This window comes from Lissotriton helveticus, chromosome 7 (genome assembly GCF_964261635.1).
Source record: "Lissotriton helveticus chromosome 7, aLisHel1.1, whole genome shotgun sequence".
Taxonomy (NCBI): Eukaryota; Metazoa; Chordata; class Amphibia; order Caudata; family Salamandridae; genus Lissotriton; species Lissotriton helveticus.
This window is the reverse complement of record NC_136068.1, coordinates 1,275,921,045-1,275,947,696: the sequence shown is the minus strand read 5'-3', so window position 1 is coordinate 1,275,947,696 and position 26,652 is coordinate 1,275,921,045. Positions and strand designations below refer to the sequence as shown.

The 26,652-nt window shown below is 44.3% G+C and overlaps 1 protein-coding gene across 2 annotated transcripts in view; it reads right to left on the bottom strand.

The window, feature by feature from the left end:
• The window catches only part of LOC144770182 (proton channel OTOP2-like), a 383,723-nt gene extending 374,446 nt beyond the window's left edge, over window positions 1-9,277 (bottom strand). Inside the window, exon 1 of one of the 2 annotated variants that reach the window (XM_078654489.1) lies at window positions 8,962-9,277. The gene's annotated coding sequence lies outside the window, so the exon portion shown is untranslated. Of the gene's footprint in view, window positions 1-8,423; window positions 8,701-8,961 lie in introns of those variants that run through there. The other variant, XM_078654490.1, reaches the window with a different exon arrangement.
• Window positions 9,278-26,652: the final 17,375 nt, after the last annotated feature.

Below are 26,652 nucleotides of genomic sequence, written 5' to 3'. Positions count from 1 at the left end.
GAGTTGGAGGAAGTGCGTAAAAAACATGTGGAGTTCCTGAATCGGCAGCGCTGCCTCAACTTTGCAGTGCACTCCGTGTCCGTACACACTATAGCGGACTGTTATGGGCCTTTTCTCGCATGAAAAGAATGAATACACCCTCTCCCCGAGTGATGAGGTCTCCAAACGTCAACCAGACCCCAGGCCCGTGCCCAGCTATTAAGCACCGCAGAGTTGGTTGTGGCGGCCGTGCCCCTGAGCGGAGGAAAGGATCTGTCGGTCCCTACATCTAAGACACTGTTATAATCCCTGCCGAACAACCAAGGGATCTCACACCACTTCCCCAAAGGCAGGGAAAGCTGACCAAAGAACTGGCCCTGATCCGCAGTCGGTGCGTACACATTTCCCAACAGAATATGTTGTCCATCCAATTTACCCCTTAGCAACACATACCTGCCCTCCCTGTCCGTAAGAACCTCATCCATGGCAAAAGGTGTCCCAGGGTGTATCCAGATAAGAACCACCCTAGCGCAAACTGACTAATTTGTGGTGTATATTTTACCCCTCTACCTCCGCTGTAATCAGTTAGTCTCTATTGCGTTTAGGTGTTTCTCATGCAATAGCGCTACATGCACGTTATGACGTTTTAGATAGGAGTACACTGCATACCTACGGGAAGGCACGCGGAGACCCCTGACATTCCAGGTAAGTACCACGTGACCCATGGCAAAGCTAACAGAAGTGAACAGCCGTGAATAGCGGTCCCCCCTCCCCCCACTCTGATCCAGGTAATTAGCAGTCGGACATGCGCTACAACAATTCCAATGTCCCTCCCATAGATTCCCGCAGCAAAAGGTAAACGGGAAAAACCAAACCGGGAAAGAAGAAACCTTATAAGGGCAACCCCCAGAACATTGAGGTGTCGTCCAAGCAAAACATAAAGCAACCTAGCCGCATGTCCTACTGGCCCCAAAAAGATGGGAAGAACAGAGGGTTGTGGAACCATGCAGGCAGGGTATGCTCCCATAATTCCTACAAAATCAACTAATAGTGCATTGCCATAGCATATTTCCGAAAGTCAAGAATAGCAACCCCCCACCCCCAGAATGCTGAGACACTCTTAGAACACAAACTCCACCCCATCCGGATTCATAATAGTACACAGACATTAGAAATCCCTACCTCCTGCCACAGCACTTCATACCAGAAGTCTAATTTCAGGGCAGCCATCTGGGGTGTAACATCCTATATCCGATGAGTCCACCTTCGAGGACCCCCCTCTCCCCTCAAGGAATGTAAGGAAATGTTTACTTTGTCCTCCAGCATCGCTGCATCTGTCATCTGCTCCGCAATGCGAAACACCGCCGGTCGCTCTTTATGGATTTGGTCCGGACCAAGCACCACCACTGATGCCAGACCGTTGTCGCCATATCCTCTACCACCGGCTTCCCCAGACCATGTCGCAGTAGTGCCCGTGGGTCCTGGGCCAGAACACTGAATCAACGTCTCCAGCCAGTCCCAGACATCCTGAGGCGTGTCAAAGAACCTGGACTTCCCACCATAAATGACACTGTAGCCTGGCCAGGAACATCAACGAATATGAGAGCTTGAGCTGCCGAAGCGGACGTTTAACTGGTAGGAAAGATCCCCGCTGGCACTCGACTTTCATTGTGTAGTCCAGAAAGAACACCTTGGCGTTCTCATATTGAATGTCATCCAGTTTCCTCATCTCCCGGAGTATCAGATCCCGATCCTGGAAGTGTAGTTGTTTGAAGATGAGGGCCGTGCCATTTCACCGGGGCCAGTCTTCCTACCTGGGACATAATGCGCCCATTCTATGGTAAAGAATGGGAAGAACTCAATGTGTTAAGATAAGATAGTTTTAAGCCAATGTTCCAGGAAGGTGACTGCATCCCGGCCCTCTGCACCTTCCGGCAGTCCAATCAACTGGACATTTTTCTGTCGTGAGAGGCCGCCTGCATCCTCAATGCGATCTTCAAGATAACTGTTCCGAACCTTATGGGCATTCTGCGTTTTTTCCTGGAACTCTGTGGTGGTCTTCAATTTGGCAACTTCTTGTTCTACAGCAGAGACCCGATCCTTCTAAGTCCGATGGTCAGCATGGAGCAGGTTGAGGTCCATGGCCACCTTATCCAACTTGGCTTCCAAGGATGAGCTAGAACGCTCAATGGCCTGCAGGATAGCATCTAGGCGATCATCAGGAGCTGTCCGCTCTCCCATCTGCTGCGGCGGATCAGAACACCTACCGCCTGCAAGGAGGCCCTCGACCTGGTCCCCCATTCTCTCGTACAAGACCTGGCACTTCTGCAGTACCTGTCCCATAGAGTCCTCCTGCAGCACCTCGCAGTCCAACAACAGTCCTCTCCTCCGTAGATCACGACTGCTGGCTTCGTGCCGCTCACCTGCGCAAATGGCACCAGGGGGCCACCTCCTCGCACTCCACAGGCACCAAAGCACCAGGGCTCCGTGCCGCCCCTCTCATTTGTAGTGCGACACCACTGTACTCCTGTGCCAAACGCTTGTGACCAAGTGAGTCCAGCTGCATCACACGCATACTCACTCTTACAGCACACACCAAAGCAATGCCACAGCTTCTTGATATATTCATGCCAGCTCGGCTAGTTGGGGTGACCCACACTGGCTGTCTGATGAAGGACCGCTAACCCAAACTGGCTCCAGCCAGGCGCCTCTTTCAATCTTGTGGCTCACTTCAGGCCTACCAGGCCCTCCCACCACTATGTCTGGCAGCAAGCAGCCCCTAGTATCACTTTATTGACTCATTAGGGACTCACTAGGGCCTCACTCCACCAGTGCTGGCTCCAGACTGCTTGTAGGCACCTCTGCCTCTTTCCATGAACGATGAAGGGGGAAGTATATCTCCCGACTCTGCTGCAGCCGAGGTGCGCCTCACTCTCCCCTCAACAATTCTCCCCATACCCATAAGATCAGAGCGGATCTTAAGAAATGGCAGATATTGCCATTGACTGTCTTGGGGAGAATCGCCCTTTATAAATTATGGTTCTGTCTTGATTTCTATATCTTCTCCAAAACGTCCCTCAACATATTCCTCGACACTGGCTCTGGGAGATGGACTCATTGGCAGTCTCCTTCCTATGGCCTTCCCGGTTTGTCAACAAGCTCCCTACAAAAGAGGGCAGGGGCATGGTTAATATATACTTGTAGTATTTGGCCTCACACCTTTTGGTGGCTAATGACTCGCAGGGAATTAGTCGGACTCTGCCTACAGAGGAGAGCGCACCAAACTGGGCTTCTTGCGTATTATGGAGCTGCTCTATGGTGCAGCCATACCTAGCACAATGCCTGAAGTGCCTTGCCTAGCGTTTTCAGGGTGAAGGGCGGCCCAGAAGCATACAGAATGGTGGGCGAAACTGGCTCAGCACACCCCACTGTGGCACGACACATGGTTGAGTGAGGTCACGGCCTTGGATGGATTTGCTCACTCAGCATCACACTATTCGGGGGTGTTTGGGCAGGTACACATATTCGCTCTATTCAAAACCTTCAACAGACCTATGCATGGGCCACAACACTGTTCCACAGGACCCTGCAGCTGCACCTTATCCTGTGGACACCCATCCCTCCAGATACATCCATCCTGGAATTCGGACCTGTGGAAGCTAAAATGATGATGGGTGTCCTGGGTAAGGGTGAGGTATCCCAGATTTATTGTACCCTGATCCTTAATTTTGCCGGGATGTAAGATGCCCTCCGGTCCTGGTGGAAGGAGCGAATAGGGCCTTTGGAGGGATACGATTGGCGTGATGCGCTGATGGCTCCCAGCGTTCTTACAATCTCTTCCAGGATCCGCTTACTACAAACGTACTATCTACACTGTGCCTATCTTACCCCTGCCAGGCAGGCCCACGTAAAGTCTCATGGCCAATCCGGCATGCTATCGATGTTTCTATGAACCAGCGGATGTATGGACTTGCCCAGTTATAGCACTGTATTGGGAATCGGTGCTAGCAGAGGTTTCGGGGGTGTTGGGACTGACTTTGGAACTTTTTCCCTATACTGATCCTCCTAGGACTAGATGTAGGCATGGGGGTGGTGTCCCATACTGACAAGACTTTACTGAGTACAGCCGTTGTAGTAACCAAGAGAGATATCGCCGCTTACAGGGAGGTCCCTAGGTCCCCGACACTGGTGTTATGCACCGGGGGCAGACTGGTGTGAGCATCACAAAAAAAAATAAAAAAAATCAGTGTATGAGGCAATGGGTTATCCCGCCGCCCAAGCATGGAAACATTTGGAGTAAATGGCTTTAAGCCTCTGGCAGGCATTCTGGGCTGGTGTGAACTATATAATTACTATGCTCTTAATCTTCTTCAGTCTGCAAATCTAGATGATGAGACTATTTGGCTGTTATTTGTATTCATCATGGGGTGGAGCATTTCATGGACTGACTATGTGACTTTTTGTGATACATAAAAAGAAAACTAAAAATAAAGAGGGAGTAAGAGGATAAGAGCTGGGGCCGTCCTCCAAACACGATTCATGACACAGAAAAAAGGCACCCAACAGATTTAAGAAAAGTCTAGTTTGCACCTAGGAGAAAACACTAAGGGCCCGATTCTCAAAAGTAATCGGAGACGAAATCCTAAATTTACGACTTTCAGTATTCACAATAGGATTTTGTCTCTCATATTCATTAAAAGTGCTCCTGCGTAACCCGTAGATTGCAGCATGCCCCGTTCCGCAGCAGAACGGGAAGGACCCTATGATGATGCATGTCACCAAGGGGTTACCCTGGTGGGTGAGGGTTTTACAGAAAACCTAGTGTTTTCTCCTGGGCGCAAACTAGACTTTCCTTAAATCTGTTAGGTGCCTTTTTTGTGTTGTGGTACTTATAAAGCAAACAATATATATATATAATGTGCATTATATTAGTTATTTACATTGCGATTGTCAGGAATTTACAACTTTTGGAATTGCACCTTCTTTGGTGGTAGTATAGGGAGTCCTTTTGATTGAAATTTGACAGATTTGGAACATGAACAATCACATTACAAGGGGGGTATGGAATCTCGAAGCCTCATCCAAGATTGGTGTGCGTGTCCACAAGAGAGTTTTAAAGTGTAGTATTTATTGTTTTATAAATCCACTTTTATCCAGCAGCACTTTATGGCGGCCTTTTTACTCTAGCATGCAGGTCGAGGTTCAGTCTTTTGTACTTCTCAATTACCAAGGACAGGGGTGAGGTATATGTAGGGAGCTGGCTCTGCATATACTATACCAAAGTAAGGTATAGTTTGCACAGAGTCCAGTGGGTCCCCGTAGGTATAGCATAGGCTAAATTAGATAATCACTAACAGCTCTACTTTGTGGTAGTGTGGTCGAGCAGTTAGTTACTTGCAAATGCACAACTGTTAAAGGAAATGCAGCTGTCCTTGTCATTTTAACAGTTACAGGTTAATATCGCTTTTCAGAATACTTGGTATTACACAGTAAATACTCATTACTTTCCGATTACGTTACAATAGTGCTCACCTTTCCCCATACATTAGTAGTTCTACTTTTTAGACCCAAAATCTCATACTAGGAGTCCCTGTGGGAGGAAAATTGGTTATCAAACTCTGAGGTAAGTATTTGGCTTACGAGGTTGAGTTTTCGGGGTTAGGACCAAGTTTCCCAAAGATCCAAGTGGAGACTCTAGTTGCACCACCAGCAGCACTGGGGCAGCCGGGTGCAGGAGCCCAACGTTAGCCAACGTGCTAAGGGGGCCTTTGGTTCCGCCCTGCTGGCAAGCAGGCCACTTGAGTGTAGGACAAAGCTCAAAAGGTTGCGGTCGGCACTGAAGGGGCCAACAACCGACTCAAGAAATACATTGCCAGCGGCACAGAGATGGCCGGGTGCAGGATGTAAAGCGGACGTCGCAGTCCTTGGGCTTCTTAGTGGAGACCATCGATTTCCGAAAGCTGCAGACTTGGTTGGTAGGACGTTTTGGAGGCGACCAACGACTGGGAATCTGGGCGGATGGTTGAACACCATTGGTTGGGCCATCCAAGGCCGGGAAGGACTTGAGGGCTGGGGTGTTTTAGGCGTTGGTTTTCCTTAGGCTCCGATCAGTCGCAGTCAGCGTCAGTTGGCCAGATGAGTTCGGACTTCCAGTAACTCTTCGGTCAAGGGAGTAGTTGTCTTACCGTCTTTGTTCACGGTCTGGGGGGGGACCCTTCAAGTAAAGGCTGAAAGATTTAGTTTCGAAGCTTGTGGGAGGTCGGGAGTCACTGGATCCCAACTTACGATTGCCGGCGGGACCTCTTTGGAGCATGGGGCCACTCAACCTCAGGCCGTGGTGGCCGGGTGCAGTATCGCCGTCTCCGGACGCTGACAGTTAGTCTTTGGTTTGAGCAAACCTGGTACTCACGGGAGACAGAGTCTGTTAGTTGAGTGCAGGGCAGGTCCTCTGGGCTCTGTGGGCCTGCTGCTTCGGGACATGATGGTTTCTTCGCTGTAGGCAGGTCATGATTGGGACAGACTGGTAGGAAGGGGCCAAGTCAGTTTGTGTCCTTGTTTTCTTCCTGGGTCAGCACGGTTCTTCGGTTCTCCTTCTTTCTTCCTTGAATCTGAGGAGACAAGGTTCAGGGTCGCCTCAATACTAAATTTAGGGGCATTAAAGGTCGAGACCAATGGGTCCCTTTTTTGGGGTGGGTACACCCCCTATTATGCTACCCTGCCGTGGGAGGCGGCATGAGCCTTTTCCTAATTGTCCGAGCCCCCTCATCTTCAAGGAGGGAACTTAGATGTGTGCTTCACCTCGTTTTCCTCACCTGAGGGGTGGGATTGGCAATGGTGGGCACACCTCTCTGCCTAGCTTGACTTTCCAGCTGATTCTCCTACCCAAGTGGTGGTCAGAACCGATGGGACCCAGTTGCGGGGGGCAGCATACCAGTTCTTATGACCTCCTTGGTAGCTGGTTGCTTTGACCTCTGATTACTTTGGAAGTTAAAAGGAGGATTGATGGATGAAGGAGCCATTTTGAACCCAGTCCAAAATAGTTCGAACCAACAATTAGTTTGAGCTTGAACTCCCGGATTCACTAACGTCTTCTTGAAAAAGGTTGACACTCCCGAGCCACATAGAAACGGATTGTTGATCCCCTAGTCTTCAGGTTGCTATTGTTATATGTTAAGACACAGTGGATAATCCGAGTCTTGGGCCCTGAGCATTCACCCGCTATGTCAGTTATCCGACACATGTTAACCAGAAAGCAAAGAGTTGGGGGGAGTCAACAATTACGCACAAATCAACAGTAGAGCGGGATTAGTTTGTCATACATAGCTGTATTTAAAGAGGTAAAACAAATAATTCTCAGAAACAAAAACAGATCCATCATGTGGATTCATATAGCATGAATTATTAACAAAATCTAAACATTAAGATTGCCACAGAGTTCAAAGTATATACACAGAAGCCTCGAAGTCATACATGCACTGAAGTTGCGAACTAGTATCTGCTTTTTCAGGGTGGAAAAGATATACCCCAAAAAAAAAACTCATAAAAATTAACTAGTATTTGTTCACAAGATAACATAACATCCATGTGGACATACAAAATTAATTGATTCCTGGTTCTAGAGCGAAGGTGTGACGTTCCTGATATATAAATAATTACGTGTGCTATACATGAAGAGGTAGTTCCAGGGACAATAATTAAAGGCCCTCAAGACCAAGATTTAGTAGGAAGGGAACATCCCATGATAGTGAGCACCATCACGCAAAATATAAACAGAGAATCAAAATTAAGTCAGGAGGAAGATAAAGAGAGGACTGCGGATGAAAAGAGAATAATGTGCAAAGGGGTAGTAAACAGAGTTAAAGAAAGATGGGGTATGAGTAAATATCTAAAGCTGGAGAGGTATGTGCAATGACCGGTCAGACTAAAATATGTGGTGTAATAAGATCCTGCATTCTGGTGCTAGACAAACGATGAGAAGGTACCCCCTGGAGTGTATCTAAGAAGATATCATCGACGGGAAAGTCTACTTTCAAAGCCAAATATCTACCTCTCACAAGTTGTGTCAGGCGATGTAACAGACTCACAAGCCAGCATCTCAAGTGAAAACATGAATTCACTTCTCATCTCAGGCTCAAAGCTAATCCTCCCGAATCTAACCATTATGTCACTCAAACCGATTACCAGCCTGAACTGTTATCATAATGAATGCCTCATGATAAAGCTTCATCACTTCATATTTCAAACGACTGTAAATAAACCAGGAGACATATTCAAAATTGAACACACATTCCCAAATTAAATGAAAACGCCTGTACTAGACGGACCATGGTAGCACTGCAGTTATTATAACTCTGACATTGAAATAAATGACAGTTTAAAAAGATAACACGCGCATTCATAAATCTCTAAAACGCCGGTGTGCGTCAACCCAAACTAGAACTTACCTGCGATTACCGGTTTCCATTCAATTCGTAAATAATCCTTTTGTAAAGACTACTCAGATGAGATGCAGGTATTATTCTAACATACACGAACGACGGCCTCCACGTAAAATTAAAAATAAACAAATTAGCTGGCACACTCATATATTCCGCATCCGCTAAATCGTAACTGCGCGGAGCAATGACAGGGAAAGTAGGAGAAACGCGGCCATCTCATGCGCGCGCAGTGGGGTCACCCTCGAGACGAATTGGGTTGAAAAATACTTTCAGTGCCACAAGGTTTACACCGTATGTTCACAGCTTCCTCAAGCAGTCTCTCATTCTTATGGAAGGGATTTAAATGAGAAGCATGTGATATGCCCAAATAAGTGACTATGCTACTCGACGAAAAAGCGCTTCAACGCCTAGTCAGGGGTAGGAAGCTCTATATATAAATGCAATTACAATACAATGCCGCGTGCTACTATAAACAACACAGAGTCGTGCGTCCTTACTCCGACTAATGACAGTAATTAAACGCACAGTGGAAAGCTATACTTACCGTAGAGTAGCTAAAAATACTCTTCGTTTCGGAAAAAACCCTTGTATAACTGGCGTGTGTCAACAAGACCCCGGCTCGGGCGGGTCCAGTCAGTCTTCCGTCCTAGTCTACGCAAAGTGATCCAAACACCTCAGGCGCTAGATCAAACTACCGAAACCATATAAGCGCATCCCTCTACCCTAGCGAAGTATCACCAAGCAAGTTTGGTCACGTTCTACTGCTTTCACAGAGTTTCCACAGATCTCAACAAAATACCCTTCGTATCCACCCTCCTGGAATTCATGAACAACCGCGGTATCACATTACGAGGTTTGTAAAGAGCAGCCTCATTCTCGCTCAAGTGCTCACACCTGCATGGATCCGCACAACCAGAAAAATACGAATAAACCAGTCACAACGCTTAAAATGTGGAAAGTTCACGTCAATTTAAGTTATAACCCCTAGTCTTTGATTTGTACCTCCCTGAGATAGGCTAGCACTGGAGCCGCCTGGGATGTTGAAATGCACAGCCTTTGAGAAAGATAGCCACACCTAACTAACCACAGCCTCACAGATTCAAGTCACATAAAAAGACGAAAATACCGTCAATGAAAGGATAATGAAAACACAACTCATAGGACCTATATCAGGCTTGAACTCACAACACTCTTACCATACAAACGCCCAGATCTATCTGGATGCACCATTCTCCTATTAAACTCTTGTTATTAAGGGAACTTAACCATTCAATTCCGAACCGGAAATGATAAAGTGTAAGGAGAGAAAGGATTCTATCTATTTAACGCACGTTCTCAAGCCCGATTTTGCTTCAAACCACGGAAGTACATACGAGTAGATGTTCTACTTCCTCCCAAATGAATTGCCCTGGCTGCAATTATGACATTGAAATGAATTCATGTTTTATTTTTCTGTCCGGCCTATTCTAAGCCTAGGAGGTATTGGCTCGTACCTTTGTGTAAAAATTTGGGGTTCGTTCATTCCATGCGTGCATTCCGAATACTCAAATCAGACGTGACAAGATCTATTGTATTCGCCGTATCAAAATTCCTGGCTGCCATGTGGCTTAAGCGACGAATATTAATGAAAACTGTATAAATAGTTAAGTAGGATGTACAGTTTTTCTTTAAACTTTAGCTTATGAATTGCACAAATAGTTTTTGCTACACTTTTAACTGTTTTTAACTTTGTAACTAGTTTCGTGGTCTACTTTTTAATTGCACTGTGTAATGCCACTTACAAACTATGGCTGTAAAAATATGAATTTTTGTGATCTATGTCTGTTTTAAACATGCATGATCTCTTTTATGGCTATTATGCCGAAATAAAGATTTACAAACTGAAACTGAAAAATACTGAGAGAGAAATTATAGAATAGTAAAGTTAAACAAGTTCGAAACCCGAATACATCTGGTAAGGATCCCTTACCAGAAGCATTCGGGTCTCGAGCTTGCGAGCTGCATAGAAACTCTTATGGGGAGTGATTGCCGTTTGTCTAACACCAGAATAGAGAAACTTATTTTGCTACACCACATGTTCTTAGTCTACCGCTTAGCATTGCCCCCTCATGGGTCCTCCTCGTCCCAGTCCTTACAAAGTGAGGCAGTCCTGCCTCCAGCCAGCTTATCAAAACGCTACAAAACCAAAAGCCAAAAGCCCAATCCAATCCAAAAAGCTTTATTCGACAGTTAAGTCATAAACGCACAATACATTAGATAAAAATATCTCAATTAAATATACATGAAAACTGTTGTAACAGATATTAAAATACCAGTCCTGTGGGTTAAAAGCAGAGACAGATAAAATTAATAATATTGTTACAGAACATGGGAATGAATATGGCACTACTACATGAGTTACTTTCAAGGTCCATACACGTTGTCAAAGGGCCAGACTGTGATTCATTACAGAATAAGACAGTAGCCAGCCTCATATATACAGACGCCAGGATGACATTTAAAACATTCATCAAATTGCGGAGGTTAATCATGATCTAATAGCCCATGACCAGCTCAAGAATTTGGCAAATGCAATAGAAATACACAGTGATGTTTCTGTGTGCAATATTCTTTGTGCATCAGCGCACCTTCTGGAGCCCAGTGGCCTACAAATTGGCTTGAGCCACACGTGATGGGGGCAGCATATATTGGACAAACAAACAACAGGTGAGCCATGGTCTCCTGCTGGTCCAAACACAAGGCAAACTTGCTATTACCAGATAGGACCCATTTTGCTGTATATGATCTTATTGGCAGTGTACCCACCCTGAATTGGAAGCACAGCTTCCTATCATGCGGTTTGGTTATTAAATCCCAACACTGCTCTAAATTTGGCCGGAATTTGACTTCCAAGAAACCTCCCGTTAGCGAGGAAGTGTCACTGTTTCGATGGATATTAAGAAACACCATTTTCCAATATTTTTCTTTCAAAAACTCCTTTGGCAGGAAAGATGCATTGGAGGGATTTTTCCACAACGTGACCATGCCAATCTTGACTAGTGAGGTTCTTATCTACCTTAACCATCTAATTTTGTGATAGCAATCTGCCCGTATTAGATAATTGAGGCCAGAGGCATAAGATGCCAGTTCTGGCGCACACCAAATTCTTCGACCAGTATAATATTGGGCGTAATCTGGCAATATCAACCAGACTTTTTCTGCCTAATTCGTACAGCAATGGGCACACTGGGGTGCTTTGCGGGAGACCAGTAATTCTGTGTAAGAACCTCTTTTCTGCGACGGCTAGCTGGGATAGGTTTTCAAAACCCCAGAGCTCGGCCCCATATAAGGCAGAGATCTGAACTTTCATACTATAAAGCTGGAGCAAATGTTTAACTTGCTTTGTAAGGGAAGTTTTAAACTCAGTATATAGGGCCTCAGATAGTTGTCAATGTTTTAATATGGTAGTGTCAAGTTGGAAATTCCACCTCAGTTCATTTTACAAGTTAACCCTTAGATAGGTAAAAGCCCCAACTTGTTCCAGGGGGTGGTTATTCATGCATACTCCACCTTTAAATGTTTTATGCTGGTTAAAAGTTATACATTTTGTTTTGGATACAATAATTTCCAACCCCCGATGTTGGCAAAACTCCTCAAAAGGCACTCTGGAGACCGCTGGGAGTTTTTGAGATGATCAACCGGTCATCCGTGAACATTAAAATAGGGCTATGAGTTCCCGCTAGTACAGGGACATCCGTCGGGGTAGACAATAAAAACTTGACGACCCCATTGATAAAGAGTGAGAATAGTGTAGGATCCATAACACAACCTTGGCGCCCTCCTTTGTCAATGGGAAAACGTTTAGTAACTTTGACCTGTGACCCCCACCGTATTTGGGCAAAATGATCCTCATGTAAACAAATAATAAGAGATAGCAACTCTGGTGCCATCCCTAGCACCTGTAGCACTGCCCAAAGTTTACTGCGGGAAACAAGATCGAATGCTGACTTAAGGCCAATGAAGGCATCATGCAAGCAACCCTTGCCTAGAACCACTATCCGCCAGTATATTATTGTAAACCGAAAAACCTGATCAATGGCACTGGTATGGGCCCGGAAGCTTGCCTGTAATGGTGAGAGAATATCATACTTGTCTATCCAATCTTGGACCTTGTTCAGTACTAACCGGCCCATCACCTTTTGCAAAGAATCTATGAGGCTTATGGGCCTATAATTTCCTGGGTGGGATTTATCCCCTTTTTGATATACCTGGATATCTCGGCTCCTTTCCAGGAATCAGGCACTGGAGCTCCTTGGGAAATCGCATTAGCCAATAATTTAATATACCGGCACCATTTGGGTCTATCATTTAAAAAAATGTCAACTGGAATGCCATCTAAACCCGGAGCTCTACCCCCTGTTACGGCTCCAAGGACAATATTGACGTCAGCCAGTGTAAAGGCCTTGTCTTGATAGAACATGTGTAAAGGCGCAATAGGGTTCCCCTCACAGGCACTGCACGCATATTGGGGTTTAAAATGGTTGACCCATTGATCCTGGGCTGCATGGTTTTGTGGCGGTACTGGTTGTCCCCCTGTCCCATTTTACAATGTTCCAAAACTGTTTGGAACTATTGCTGCGCATCCCAGTCTCAGGTCCTGCCATCTACTTTCATCCCATTGCTTCTTAGCCTTTTCCTGAATTCTCCTGTAGTTACGCCTGACCGCCCGTACTTTGTCTGGTGGCCCTGATTAAGATCCTCACCTAGGGCCAGATGTAAGAGCCCAAATACCGGTCGGTAACGGCCGATTTCGGCCGTTACCGACCGGTATTTAGGAATTGGCATGTAGGGGCCAATATTTTACAGAATCGGTAAATTTACCGATTCGGTAAATTTACCGATTCGGTAAAATACCGAATCAGTAATTTTACTGATTCGGTAAATCCAAATGTAGGTGACACTCCTGAGAGTGTCACAGGCCCTTAAGAGTCGGTATTTTACCACACAATTCTATTGTGTGGTAAAATACCGAATCCAGGTGTGCATGCACACTGTGCAATGTGACACACAGACATGCCCTAAGGGCATGTATGTGTGCCAAATGTCACACATGCCTTTACTTCGGGTGCTAGAGGGTGTCAAAGTGACACCCCCTGCACCCTTGCAACATTCGGTATTTACTGATTCGGTAAATAGGAATCAATAGGAAATACCGATTCGGTATTTACCGAATCGGTAAATACCGAATGTTAGAGATTCGGTATTTCTATTTTATAAAATACCTACATCTCACACCTTCATATTTACCGATTCATAAATACCGAATCGGTAAAATTCGGTATTTATGAGTCGGTAAATGTCCCACACCTACATCTGGCCCCTAGAGTTTTACCTGCCATCCCAAATCCTCATTGAGCCACAGGCTTAGTTTCTTTCTTTGGGTGTTCTTATTTGAGTGCTGCTTGAAGAAGTATGATCTTAGGTGAGAAAATAATTTATTGTGAGTGGCAGTAATTATCAGGGTGAACTCAGGGAGTTCAGAACGGGCCTCTAAATCGACTATAGTGAGGTAGATATCCCTAGTAATATTGGCTAGATTAGGGTTCTCTACTAGCTTAGCCCATTTTAGTGGCTGCATATCGTTGGTAGGGATTAGTTCGAGGGTAAGTAGTTTTTGAGCTGGCTCAACCGATACTGTCTGTACTTTTAGGTCTAAAGTTGAGCATAAGGGATTATGATCGCTCTCTAGGCGATCCCTCACAGTCATATCCCCTAAGTCAAAGGTAATATAAACCCCTCTCACCAACCGCCATGCCTATTTTTTTCTTGCTTCGACGGTGACCGGAACGCTGATGCTCCATGTCTCCTGTTGCTGTTTACAGTTGTGCAGGATGTGTTGCAGTACCGTGAGTTTTTGTACTGATTTGTTGAAGGTCTTCAATATGTGCTGTTTATTTCTGGCTATGTTTTTTTGTCTCTGCGTGGCCGTGCAGGCGCTCCGGTCGGTCGTGCTCCTGCTCCTGGGTCAGGATGCTCCCCGCACATGTGCTGGGCTGGGGCGGCGAGCTTTCCTGATGTGCTGGCCCTGGGTCGTTCCGACACTGGGGGTATCAAGCAGCGTCCGGCCCGCGGCCATGTTCTGTGTATATGACTGCAGGGTTGTCTCTTTGGTTTTCCAAGTCTCATGTTACACGGGTCTTGGTTGCTTGGTGACAGTGTTAATGTGGAGTGGCTGGGCACTTCCTGGTGTGTGCTGGCTTCCTGTATGGTTTGCTCTTCCTACTTATGGCCATGGGTGTTGAGCATTACTCTCAAGTGCCTGCAACATCTTTATCCGTGCAACGTAATGTCCTTTTGCGACTTTCCTGGTCTTTTTGCAGGTTTTATTTCATTCTGCTGTGCAGGCTGGGCTCCTTGAGCACCTGCGAACTAGGCTGGGGATGTTTATGAGGCCCTGGATTATTCTCCTGAGGGGACTTACAGCAGAGACAAGGTTTTTTTAGACATGTTGATCCCTGTTCATAAAGTGCTGGGATTTGACCCCCGGTCCTTGGCAGATGATGGGCTTTACTCCCTATATGTTCTTTGGTGGTAATTGCCCTGCCTTTTCATGCTGTCCTCACAGATTTTCTGGCTATAGTGTGGCTTGCTGTCAACATGCAGGGGATTCCGCGCTTTCCAGGGTAGCAGTGTTGCCTGGCGGACTTTGTCACCCAGTTCCCTCTGGTTCCTGGGGTCACTTCTGTTTTGTCCTCCATGGCTTCTTCTTCTTCCTATTTGTCTTCGGAGGCAGCTTCCTGGGCTGTCCCAGTTGTGCAGGAGGTGGTGTTCGCTCTTGAGCGTTCTTTTGCAACTTCTCTTTTGGGGTGCGTACTGGCGCTTCTTCAGCCTATACTTTGCAGGTCCATTCTGATGGTTTGGGTACCTGTTTGTCTGTCTTCCGGGTCAGGGGGATCTCACTCCTGTCTTGGCGCAGACGGAGGTCTTGTTTCAGTTTCTGTCTGCTGTACTTTTGTTGCCCTGTGGGCCCTCTCCTTGGCTGCTGGGGTGGCGGTGGCTGTTAGGAGGTCTCTCTGGACTGTGCTGTGGTGCCTTGACACTGCTCAGACACTTTGGTCCGTTACCTGCCTTTTGTGGATCCCGGGCTTTTTGGCTTCCTCCACAGATAGTTTATGCGGACAAACTTGTCTTTTTGCTGTGATCTGGAGTTTTCCGTGTACTCTTTCTTCTGCTCAGCCCTTTTGTGGTCGGGCCCGTGGTCGGGGGCTGCGTTCCATTTGGTTCCTGGCATCTGCAGCGGTTCTCTACCCTATCCTGCAGCTTCCCCTGGGTGTTGGTCAATTAGTGTTATGCCCAGGTGGTTTCTCCGTGGCCTGGTGGTTATGGTTGTGGTCTCTTCCTCAAGAGGTTATGTGTTCAAATCCTAGTGTTTCATGGGTTGTGGGTTCCTGTCTACATTGTTGGCGATGTTGATGTTTTGGGGGCTCGGCTCCGTTGTTCCTGGATTGTTGGTCCGGTCTGTTTCCGACTGGTGGGGCCTATCGGTCGTTGATCTTGATTACCGGATTCTGTTCCGGGGCCGTCCCCCTTTCGGACTGTTTTCGGGGTTACCCAGTTGTCCATGGGTCCCGTGATGTGATCTGCCTTGTTCTCGGTCATCAGCCTGTTTTTGTCACAGGGCACTGTTGTGCTGGTTCTGTTAGCAGTACAGGGATTCTGTTCCTCTCTGTTCCTGGTCCCGGCGCCCGTTGATCCTTCCGCTCAATTCTGAGTCCACGGGCTTTAAACAGATTGGTGCGGCTGGGTCATTTGTGGATGTTCCCCTTGCTGTCCGTCATTCCCCTCATCCTGGTGGATTTGGTGGTCACCTGTTTTCACGTTCCCATTTTCTTGTCTTTCTCCGAGATGGGTTCTTTGAAGGACCTTTCCCCTTCAGCCTTGTCTGCTCGTTGGGCTGTGGTTCAGGCTTGTCGGGGTCCCAGGGCCTCTTTGGAGGTTGTTGCTCCTTTGGTGAGTCGGATTCTGTGTAGTTTTTGGCGTCAACGTCCGGTCTCTCCTGTGGTTGTGCCTTCTTGGGTTTGCCTACTGTTTTGCAGGGTCTGCTGTTGCCCCCTTTTGTGCCTTTGTCGGTGGCTGTTTGTTGTGGTTGTCCGCGCAGGTGGCTGTTTTGTTGACCGTCCCCTCCACACTTCGTTTGGGTGAGTTGGGTGCTTTGCTTCTCTTCTTCCCTTATTTGCAGTTTTTGCTGGTTGGGGTTGTTTTGCGGCGGGCCTGGCTTTTCTCCTTGGGTTTCCTCCGTGTTCCATTTTCAGCAGGGGGGATTCATTCCTATTTTGCCTGGGGATGGGGATTCTTTTGTTCCTTCATCCTTGGATGTTCCACCCTTGGGTTTTTCATCCTTAGTGCCTTGGGGTTTTGTCTTTCTCCTGCCTTGTTTGTCTCTTGTGGGGGTGTGGCTCAAGGTTGGTTTGTTTCTCCTTCCGCCTTCTCTCGCTATGTGCATTTGGCAGTCTGCCTATCTTGTGGATCTATGGGGCTGCCTCCTCCATCTCTGGTGCTGGGCCGTTCGATGTGTTTTGTGTCCGCTTCCTGGGCTGAGGCAGCGGGGGTCTCTGTCCAGGAGTTTTGTAGAGCGGCCTCTTAGCGGTCCCATCTCGCATTTGTTCGGCTATTTGGCATTGCTGTTTAATATGCCTCTGTGTCCGGTTTTCCTGTTGGCATTTTGGACGCTGCTGTTCCTTAATCATTTGTTTGATTAAGTTTTGTGCTTTTACAAGGATCCCTGGTGTCCTGCGTTTTTTTATATCTGGTTCTCTGCTTGTGAGTTCCTCACAACTGTTGGAGCACGATGGTGCTCTGAAATTGTAGGGGTGCATCATAATCATAAATAGTCCAGATCAACATATATTCTTATGTTGTATTAACTTTGATTGGTATAAGTGTGTTGTAATAATAAAGTAAGGTAAACGGTTAGAAATTCGTGTTGTGCCATATAGACAAAAACATGACATTCATGTTGAAAGGTGTAACCTTCTGATGTCTATTGCAATTGCTTAACAAAATAGCCACGTGTAATGAAATGCATTCAATTTAAAGTGCACCATGATGAAGACTGCACGAAGAAATAAAGAGTTGTGCTTAATATGTAATGACATTTAGTTGCTTGCAGATGCAATGTTATAACATGCATGATTAAGTTGATGTTAAAGGCCTAAATGAAATGTTCACGTTGTTATAAGAAAGGCCTGTTTGTTTATTCTTATGTTAGCCGAATTGTGTAGGCCTGGAAATGTAATTTCCCTGGTAAGCTCTCGCTTTTGGAGGTGTTCAGCACATTTCATGAGTATGCAAGGATGTTCTCTTCTCACGTTTAAGTTGCAGGTGTAAGAAGCTGCCTTTGTTAGTTAGAACTAATGCCTTTTGTTTTAGGAGATAGGCATGGAGGAGAAGAGAAACATTTTAAACAGAAGGTCAATAATTGGGAGCCCGTGTTCTTTCTCATTGAGGAGGCCTGGGAATCAAGGTCATCGGACTGCATCTGGAGAGGACGATGGAAAACTACCTAGGAGAGGTGTCCGTTAGCATGAGGTGATCTGTGGGCGTGTTTTACATCTTTGCATTTTTGTATTAGGGAAAGAGCCCAGAGGGAGGAGAGGCAGAAGGAGACAGGATGAGTTAGGAGAAGGGGTTTGGCGATCAATCTGGAAAGAGCATCTTAGAATTAGCTCTGTAGCTTTGGCTACCTGATTTACTCTGTGAATGTACTTCTTAGGAAGTCTTCACAAGCCCTTCAACTGACTTTGCCTGGGAAATGCTAAGTAGGGATGTCACCTTAGAGATAGAGTAGAGATAGTCTAATAGTTTTCACTTTACAGCAACAGATGAAGTCTGACTTAAATGTTGGAGCAGTCCTTGCTTGTGTTGTATTTCCAGAGTTGTTTATTCTTTTCAGGATCCACCAGAGTAGACTAATCTGTAGGTTTGGTTTTGTATTAGTTCCTATGTATTTTTACAACCTTGTCTTGAGGTGCTTTTATATTCCGTTGTTTTTGACTTTGTAATAAATCCCCTAAATTGAATCTGGAGTCAGTGATCTTTCCAAGTTACAGTTATTGTTGTAAACGTATCTAGGACCCTATTTAAATATTCCCGATTCATGCCATTATGTGGTTATAACAAAACATATCCTTATAAAGGCATAACAATCATATCCATATTTAGTCATAGCCAATGCAGTCCAAATATGGCAAGGCTACTCCCATAGACTCCTAGAAAGTACCACGCGTACTTTAAACAAACCAAGCGTCCAGTAGCCCGGGAATTCCCCCTGCTTTTGTTTTGATTTGAACAAGAACTCCTGGAGTCCAGAAAGAACTGTAAGTTCTTAGTGACGTCTTATGTCCAACCTTACGTCAAACTCTGCACCTTTCAGGTATAAATATACCAGCATCTGCCTTAAGCAAACACACGGTGGTTTAGAGCAGATCGGCTATCTACTTCCCCGAAGCCCAGCTGTAGCGAGTGCCGAAGGAAGCCGGCCCTCCCATTGACGCACTGAGAGAGACGCTGTCTTTTCTCCTGCGAGAAATTCCAGCTCCAGTGTTTCCAGTCACCCTTGCGGGTTGCTGGGAGATCGAGTCCTGAGAAAGAGATACAAGACCTCCTTCATTCTATAACCAAGGTACGGAGCTGATTAGATCCTTAGAGAATTCTTGATTCAGATTCTTGGCAAAAACTAACTTAACTTAAACTGCAGCTCACTTACTCCTTCCCAAGTACTAGGCTTAGGTTAGGGACACCAGGGTAGGCGTATCTTAGAAGCACCAGTTGAGTACGTTTAGTCAATGATTTTATGTATGTATATATGTTATCCGTTTTAAGTATCTTTTGGCTTAGAAACCATATAAATGTTTTTACAGTATTATTTCATAATACTCCTTTTACTGTACGCACTTTACTTCATGATAAGTATTGCAATTGTGGCAATTCACTTCTCTTGCACGAGAAAGAGGACTGCTCAATAAATAACACCTCTTATTGAAAACGCCCGTCTCTCTATTTCTCTGCACTCCTGGTGAAACTAAGCATGCACGATTGACTGAGTGAAATAGCTGTCTATTGTTTTCACACGACTCTGGAGATATACTCCTTGTTCTGGATGGAGCAAAGTTGTCATGTTTATGCGGTTGTCAGAAACTAATCCCTTCTTGTCTAATCAGGAAAGTTAACTCCTTCCTGTTCATTCGAGAAAGTTTCTAGTGACCTCTGAGCTAGCTGGCATTCATAATTAAGTCTAACATATTCAGTAGAGACCTAGTCGACCTCAGTCCTACGTCTAAACTATTGTTTATGTTATTCCAATGCGCAGAGCCTATTGGGAATATAGGAACTACACTACATGGCGCCCACCGTTTGGTAAGGCGATAATCTAACGCTAGATACTAGAGTAACTCAGTCGTGCTTTTCACACAGACCCCTTTTTCCCTTAAAAACTCCAATAGACGTCTGGAGTGGGTAAAAGGTTAATATCCGCCAGAACTTAGTAGGAAGAGATTCCTATGTATTAGTTTTTGGTTTAGTCAACGTTGAAGGATACAGTGTTCCAAAATATTGTGCACCTAATCTTTGTTTCCTTGAAACTTGCTCTGCAATAAAAAACTTTCTGTCAGTAAAATGGGAGAAAATGGTGATGAAGAAAGAGATGCTTTGGCAGCTCAACTTTTAGGGGATGACATAAGTCTCCAAGATGAAGACCCGAATGTTATAATCATTCCGGTAAATGTAAGGAAAACAATTACTACTAAAGTTATAGAAAATGGACTACCATCAAGAGGTGGTACAGTCATATTTGTGGTAGAGGCCCATGCATATCGGCAGACAGAGGTATTCTATTCATGGATACACTTTCCTAAAGCAAACCCAATAACACACGATTTCAACTATTACAAAGTTGAGGAATCTCCAACGGAATACGCCCCTTTCGAGGACGTTGAAATTCCACTAACATACCAAGAGCACCTGCGCCCTAAAATATCAAAATCACATTACCAGGCTCGGTCCACTAGGTAGACCAGGAGCCACATGACCGGTTCTAGCCAGCTACACACCACATCCTGACATGAAAACATGTCGAGCGGAAAACTTTTAGTTCAGATAAAAGAATTAACAAAATCATACAGAGAATTAGTTCAATTGGCAATTGACGGTAAAAAGATCCGGCAGAAATTGAAAGAAACAGATATAGCAGAACAACCTTTTGAACTTGCCAGAATCATAGAAAAATCCTATGAAGAACTAGGTAGAGATAGTTTGGGTGGGAAACCACTAAAACCACAACTAACTGAAAATCCTGAAAAAACTTTTATTAAAAATAATCTGAACCCTCCAAAAAAGAGGTGGGAGGGTAAAAAACAAACCACTCCCAGAGAAAAACAGTTTCAGTCCAGAGGAAGGGCTCCTCAACGGAGAGATAGATCTCCAGAACGAGGAAGCAAGTCTCCGCAAAGGGAGCCCTCTGAAAAAAGATACAACCTTAGAGATAGGGATAAATTGAGAAAACCTGACAGATATCAAGATATTGATACACGTCCCTCTCGATCTTTTCAGACTTCCTCACAGAAATCGAAAAGAAGAGGACGGTCAGAACACAAAGAAGAGCACGTCAAGTCCAAAGACAAGGAACCTGCTCATCAAAGTAAAAAATTACAATTTACAAAAAAGAAGGTAGCTAGTATTAAAATAAAATATGCCAAAGATTCAACTGAAAAACGGAGAGTGGGCCCAGACAATGCTAGACAGCGCAGCAGAAGTGACCATAGCTCGCAAGATCCTGATGAATCTTCTGGAGACAGTGGACACGAATGAATACATTCAGGTGGAAACTGCAGACACCAGAGTTAGCAAACTCCATAAATTATATGAAATAACATTGCGTATAGAGGGGGACAAAACTAGGAAAATAAGAGGTCTCTTTTGGGATAACATATCTAAAGGCTATGATATCCTTCTAGCTGAAAAAGACTGGCCACCAGAGTTTGTCAGGGAGCGCCCACATGGCGAAGAAATGATTATGCCTGCCTTCTCAAATCACATTCCAATTAATAAAAAATACACATTTGCTAGAAAATGGGCAGTAGCACAAGCCCCTGCATTATATAAAAATCATGTAGGATGGGATGAGGATTCTCCTCACCACAAAATTCAGTTACAAAAAATCAACCAACTGCACAAGGGCAGTATCCTGTTAAGAAAGAAGCTAAAAAAACAAGTCAGGGAGATCTTAGATCAACTTGAATGTCAGGGGGTAATTGAAACATGCACCTCACAAATGAACAATCCTTTGTTTCCTGTCTCCAAGCCTGACGATTCATATCGTCTAGTTTTGGACTACAGACACCTAAACTCTTGCTGCAAAACATTTGCAGTACAAAACTCACACGGTGCAGCACTAATGAATAACATTGTGCGCAAAAAATATAAAACGACATTAGATATCTCAAATGGTTTCTTCTGTCAAAACATAGATCCAGAAAGCAGATATTTGACCGCTTTCTCCTGTATGGGGGCCCAAAAACAATTTTGTTGTCTCCCACAGGGATTCAAGAATAGCCCAGGATTATTCTCAGCGAGGGTAACAGAGTTACTACAAATGTATGATGATGAGGCATTATCTTATGTCGATGACATCTATCTTACAGACGACGACCTGGAGACACACTTGAAAAGAGTGAACACCATAATACTTGGGTTCGCAGCTGAAGGGTACAAATTCAACTTTAAAAAGTCACGAATTGCTCACCTAACTGTCCTGTTTTTAGGATATGAATTATCAAGTGAAGGCAAAAGCCTAGCAGACAACTTCTTAGAGAAGTGTGCAGTACTCCAAGCACCAAAAACGCTGAAGAACTTACAATCAATACTAGGTTTCCTGAATTTCGGAAGAACATACATTCTAAATTATGCAGAGAGGGTTAAACCTCTCCACGAATTAATAAAACCTGATTTCAAACCAATTAATTGGACTCAGAAACACACAGAAATTTTAAGATCATTACAAACAGACATGTTAACTAAAACAAAACTGCAAACACGCGCAAATGAACGCAACCTTGTAATCCGAGTCATCCCAGGAAGATGCGGATTCACATACCTAACCTCTAATGAGGGAGAAACGGTACCAATAGCTTATAAATCACACTTGTACACACAAGCTGAAATGAAATTCAGTTCTACTGAAAAAATTGTACATACGGTTCAAACTGCTGTAGCAAAAGAAAGACCGCTAGCCCAAGGCAAGAGCATATCTGTTTTAACAGCAATATCAGCCCTTGAGGCAGTAACAAGACCACGCATTCCGAATGCTGTGGCATTAGATCCAAAATGGATACAATGGGAAAATTCTCTTGCTGCAGAAGACGTGAAACACGCATTTGATCCGAAAATGAAAAAACTAGAAAATCTGGAATACGAACATGAATATCCTCTGCCGATCGAAATTCTGCCTCTAGAACAGTACACCTGTGTAATCTACACGGACAGATTTGCACAACACCACGTTGTGGATAAAAATAAAAAATCTTACAATGCAGCGTGCGCAATTGTTAAAGGTGGCTGGCGCTTAGGTAAATTCAGACCGATAATCACCAAAACTGAATCACTCAGAAACTGTACAGCTCAGCGAGCTGAAATAAGATCTTTAAAGATGGCGCTTGAAAATGCCGATCGCGAATTCCCCACACTCATAGTGTGCGATTCATATTACTGCGTTCAGTCTTACAATGAATACTTGCAGAACTGGGTTCAAAACGGCTTCAAAGATGCAAAAGGTGGCACAATCAAGCATAACATGCTTTGGGAACAAGTAGTTCTTTTACAGAAAGAACTACAAAAGACTCACGTGGCGTTCACGTTGCAGGGAATTCATTGGCTGATGAGGCCGCGAAGGCAGCTGTGCAAACAGCTTCCGTAGCTGCCATCACCCGGTCAAAAACAAAAATAGACAGCGAAATAATGCAGGCTGTCAGTGCTTCAGTAAAAGACAGTGGTAAGACACTCCCAAAAGGCTTTCCAGTAAAGTACTCATACAAAACTGATGCGAATAATGTTCCTTTTGCTCAAATCCCTGGAGTGGGGGATAGAGTAATTCCAAACATGGAACACAGGTTAGGACTAATTTTAGCGGCACACGAAGGGCTCGCATCTGCACATGCTGGTGTTTCCGACACAATATCATTATTAAAACAGAGATATTGGTGGCCACGCATGAGAAAACAGACTAGAAACTATGTTCTAGAATGTGAAATATGCCAAAGAATGAAAGTATCAACAGTGAAACGACCAGCACAGACGCCCCTTCTAATCTCAGATAAACCATTAGCATGTGTTCACCTGGACCACTGTGGTACCTTACAAAGGGACGGCAACTATAAATATATCATGGTCGCAGTGGATTCCTGCACAAGATTCATTTGGATGTGGCCCCAGCGCTCGGCTGACGCCAGAACTGTTATAAAAGATTTGCGAGTCTTTATCGGCACATGCACAATTAACATGCTACATTCTGACCAGGGTCCTGCGTTTAGCTCTCTGGCTTACAAGGAGGCCATGGCCAGCATGGGCATTGCATTGCGGTACTCTAGTCCATTCCATCCCGAGGGAAATGCGGTAGTGGAGAGAAAAAACCATGACATAAAGCAATCTATAACGGCGAGGGTATTAGGTTCGGGTGATGGGTGGGTCAAACATCTAACAAGTGTCCAACGTAGTCTTAACAATCTGCCAAGAAATTCTCTAAGAGGTATCACTCCATACGAACTATTGTTCGGTATTAGAATGATAATCCAGGACTTAGATTTTCAGACTTCAGTGGTGAAAGAAAAGTCCTTTGATATCAAAGACCGTTTGGCTGTTTTACAGGACTTAAATGAAACAAGAAGAAGTCTAAGTAACACAAAGTTAAAGCCAACAGCCACTGAAGAAAAACCACCTGTCCCAACAAGACCTGTCTGGATTCCAAAGATTGGGGACCTAGTCAGAGAAAAGATCGCGGTGAAGAAGGAATTTGGGCCTTCTTACAGAAAAGCAGTACCTGTCTTAGCTGTCAGCAGAACAAGATCAGTAGTACTACCGCCCTTTGCTGGTAAAAAGGAGAACAGAGTTGTATCAATCGACCTGGTAAAACCACAATCATGTGGCCAATAATAAGTAGTAGGCCCAGTGGACTCCCAAGAAGTAGCAGAAGACCAAACCTTGCTACAATCCAAGAGGTTCAAACTGAAAGACTAATCACTTTTGATAAACCTGCAGTAAATAAAAAAGGACTATGCAACAAAGCCATGGAACTTGTGCCTCTTGAAACCCAAATTGCAACAGTTCGTCAAGAAACACCTGTCTACAATGATGTAGCCTCTGACTATACTAATGTCACAAAAGAAGATTCAAAGACTAAAGGAAATCCGAAAGCAATTCCAACAATTGACAGAACTGCATCTGGCTACTTCATCAATTTCGATGACTTTTCTGATGATCCGAGTGAACATGAAGAAACGCCAGCAACAAAAAGTTTTAAACAAAAAATGACTGAACTCTTTCATCAACTCAAAAAAACATATCTGATTTGACCATGGATTGAATTATGGATTGTGTTAGGTGTACTTTCCCTCCTTCTTTGGCTCATCATGATTTTATGTTTGGGTAGATTTGTTGATGGAAAATATAGTACAATGGACACAGCAAGTCAGAACATCAACTTGGTCCTAAAGCCACACAGATCATCTCACATCGAGAAAAGAGAACTGTCATCAGTGAACATCACAGCCATTCCAATACCTGGTGGTGTAGCATGGGACAAAACGGATTACGAAATCTATGGCCCGATTGAGCTCTTGAAATATCCACACCAGTTCAAGGTTTCATTAAGTGACTTTGTAAAACCAAGTACTTTCTCTGATGATTGGGACTTTGAAAATATTAATAATATGATGTCAGATTTAGAAATGTCAGCAAAATTCAACACACATGATTATTTGTAGGGGTCATCAAATTATGAAGAAATGTATTGCTATAATCATTATGGTCATCACTATTTGCATAAATCTGCTAATCCTAGAAATGTTTTACTTATAACCAATGGGAACATTGTCCAACACCGCCAAAAGGCAGTTTGAAAACATTTTATGAGAAATTCCCATACTTCTCAGGGTTTAACAACACTGATCCAGAAACGTTTTATTTCAACATGTTAAATAAGACAGGAATGAAAAACATGTTGACAAATACTAAATTGATTTATTCTGAAAAATTTTATGAAAAAATGTCTACATTTGGTTTTGAATTTTGGAAAAACAACATTGAAACAAAAACCATCTGGGGTACAAAAGACTGGCAGGTACAAGGTTTAGAATCATTATTCAGAGCCTGCATGATCCCAGAACAGATAATATTCCTGAATGACACCATTCAACAAACAACCTGTCTCGGCCTAGCCAAGATAAAAGACTTAAACAAACCGTCTATTCCAAAGCCCATACCTGATAGTAATAGCACTACAGATGTGGAGATAGATGTATCCCATATTTTACACCAAAACAGAACAAATCCTGACTGGAAAAAATGGTTGATCTGGCCCACAGACACAAATAACTGTCAAGATAGATTCCTGAACAAAACACAGGGGTTCAAACAGACCAGGCCAGACCCAAGATACTCCCAGAGACAACATCCAGGGATAGTTACAACATACAGTGTAGGAAAGCTATGTCTTGAATGGCTACAGAAATCCACACTGGCTAAAATTAAGCAACACTTGACTTTACTTAAAGAAGGTGCTGACTTGCTAGATTTCATAATGGGACCTCGCAAACAGCGTCAAAAACGTTTCATATACGCCGGTATATACGCTGCTTACAACAAAGCTTGGAAAGTAATGCAAATTTAAACTGATGAAAAAATATGAGAAATTGATCGTATTAATTTGGAAAAATCATTTTCTGTAGTGGACAATGGGTTAACGACTCTGTCCTCCAGAATTTATTCACTGGACAGCATTGTATCATCTGCTATTGATATAATAGAGCAGGACTTGCTAATGTTACAACATGGCCAGTCCCAATTGCGTTCTATTGTACAGTTAGGCTAGATGTTACAAAATCTGCGTTCAGGCTACGTGCCATGGCGTCTACTCAACACAATGTCATTATTTTCTATCTTTAACCTTACTGATAAACAAATCAGTTTGGCACAAAAAGGAGCAGACTAT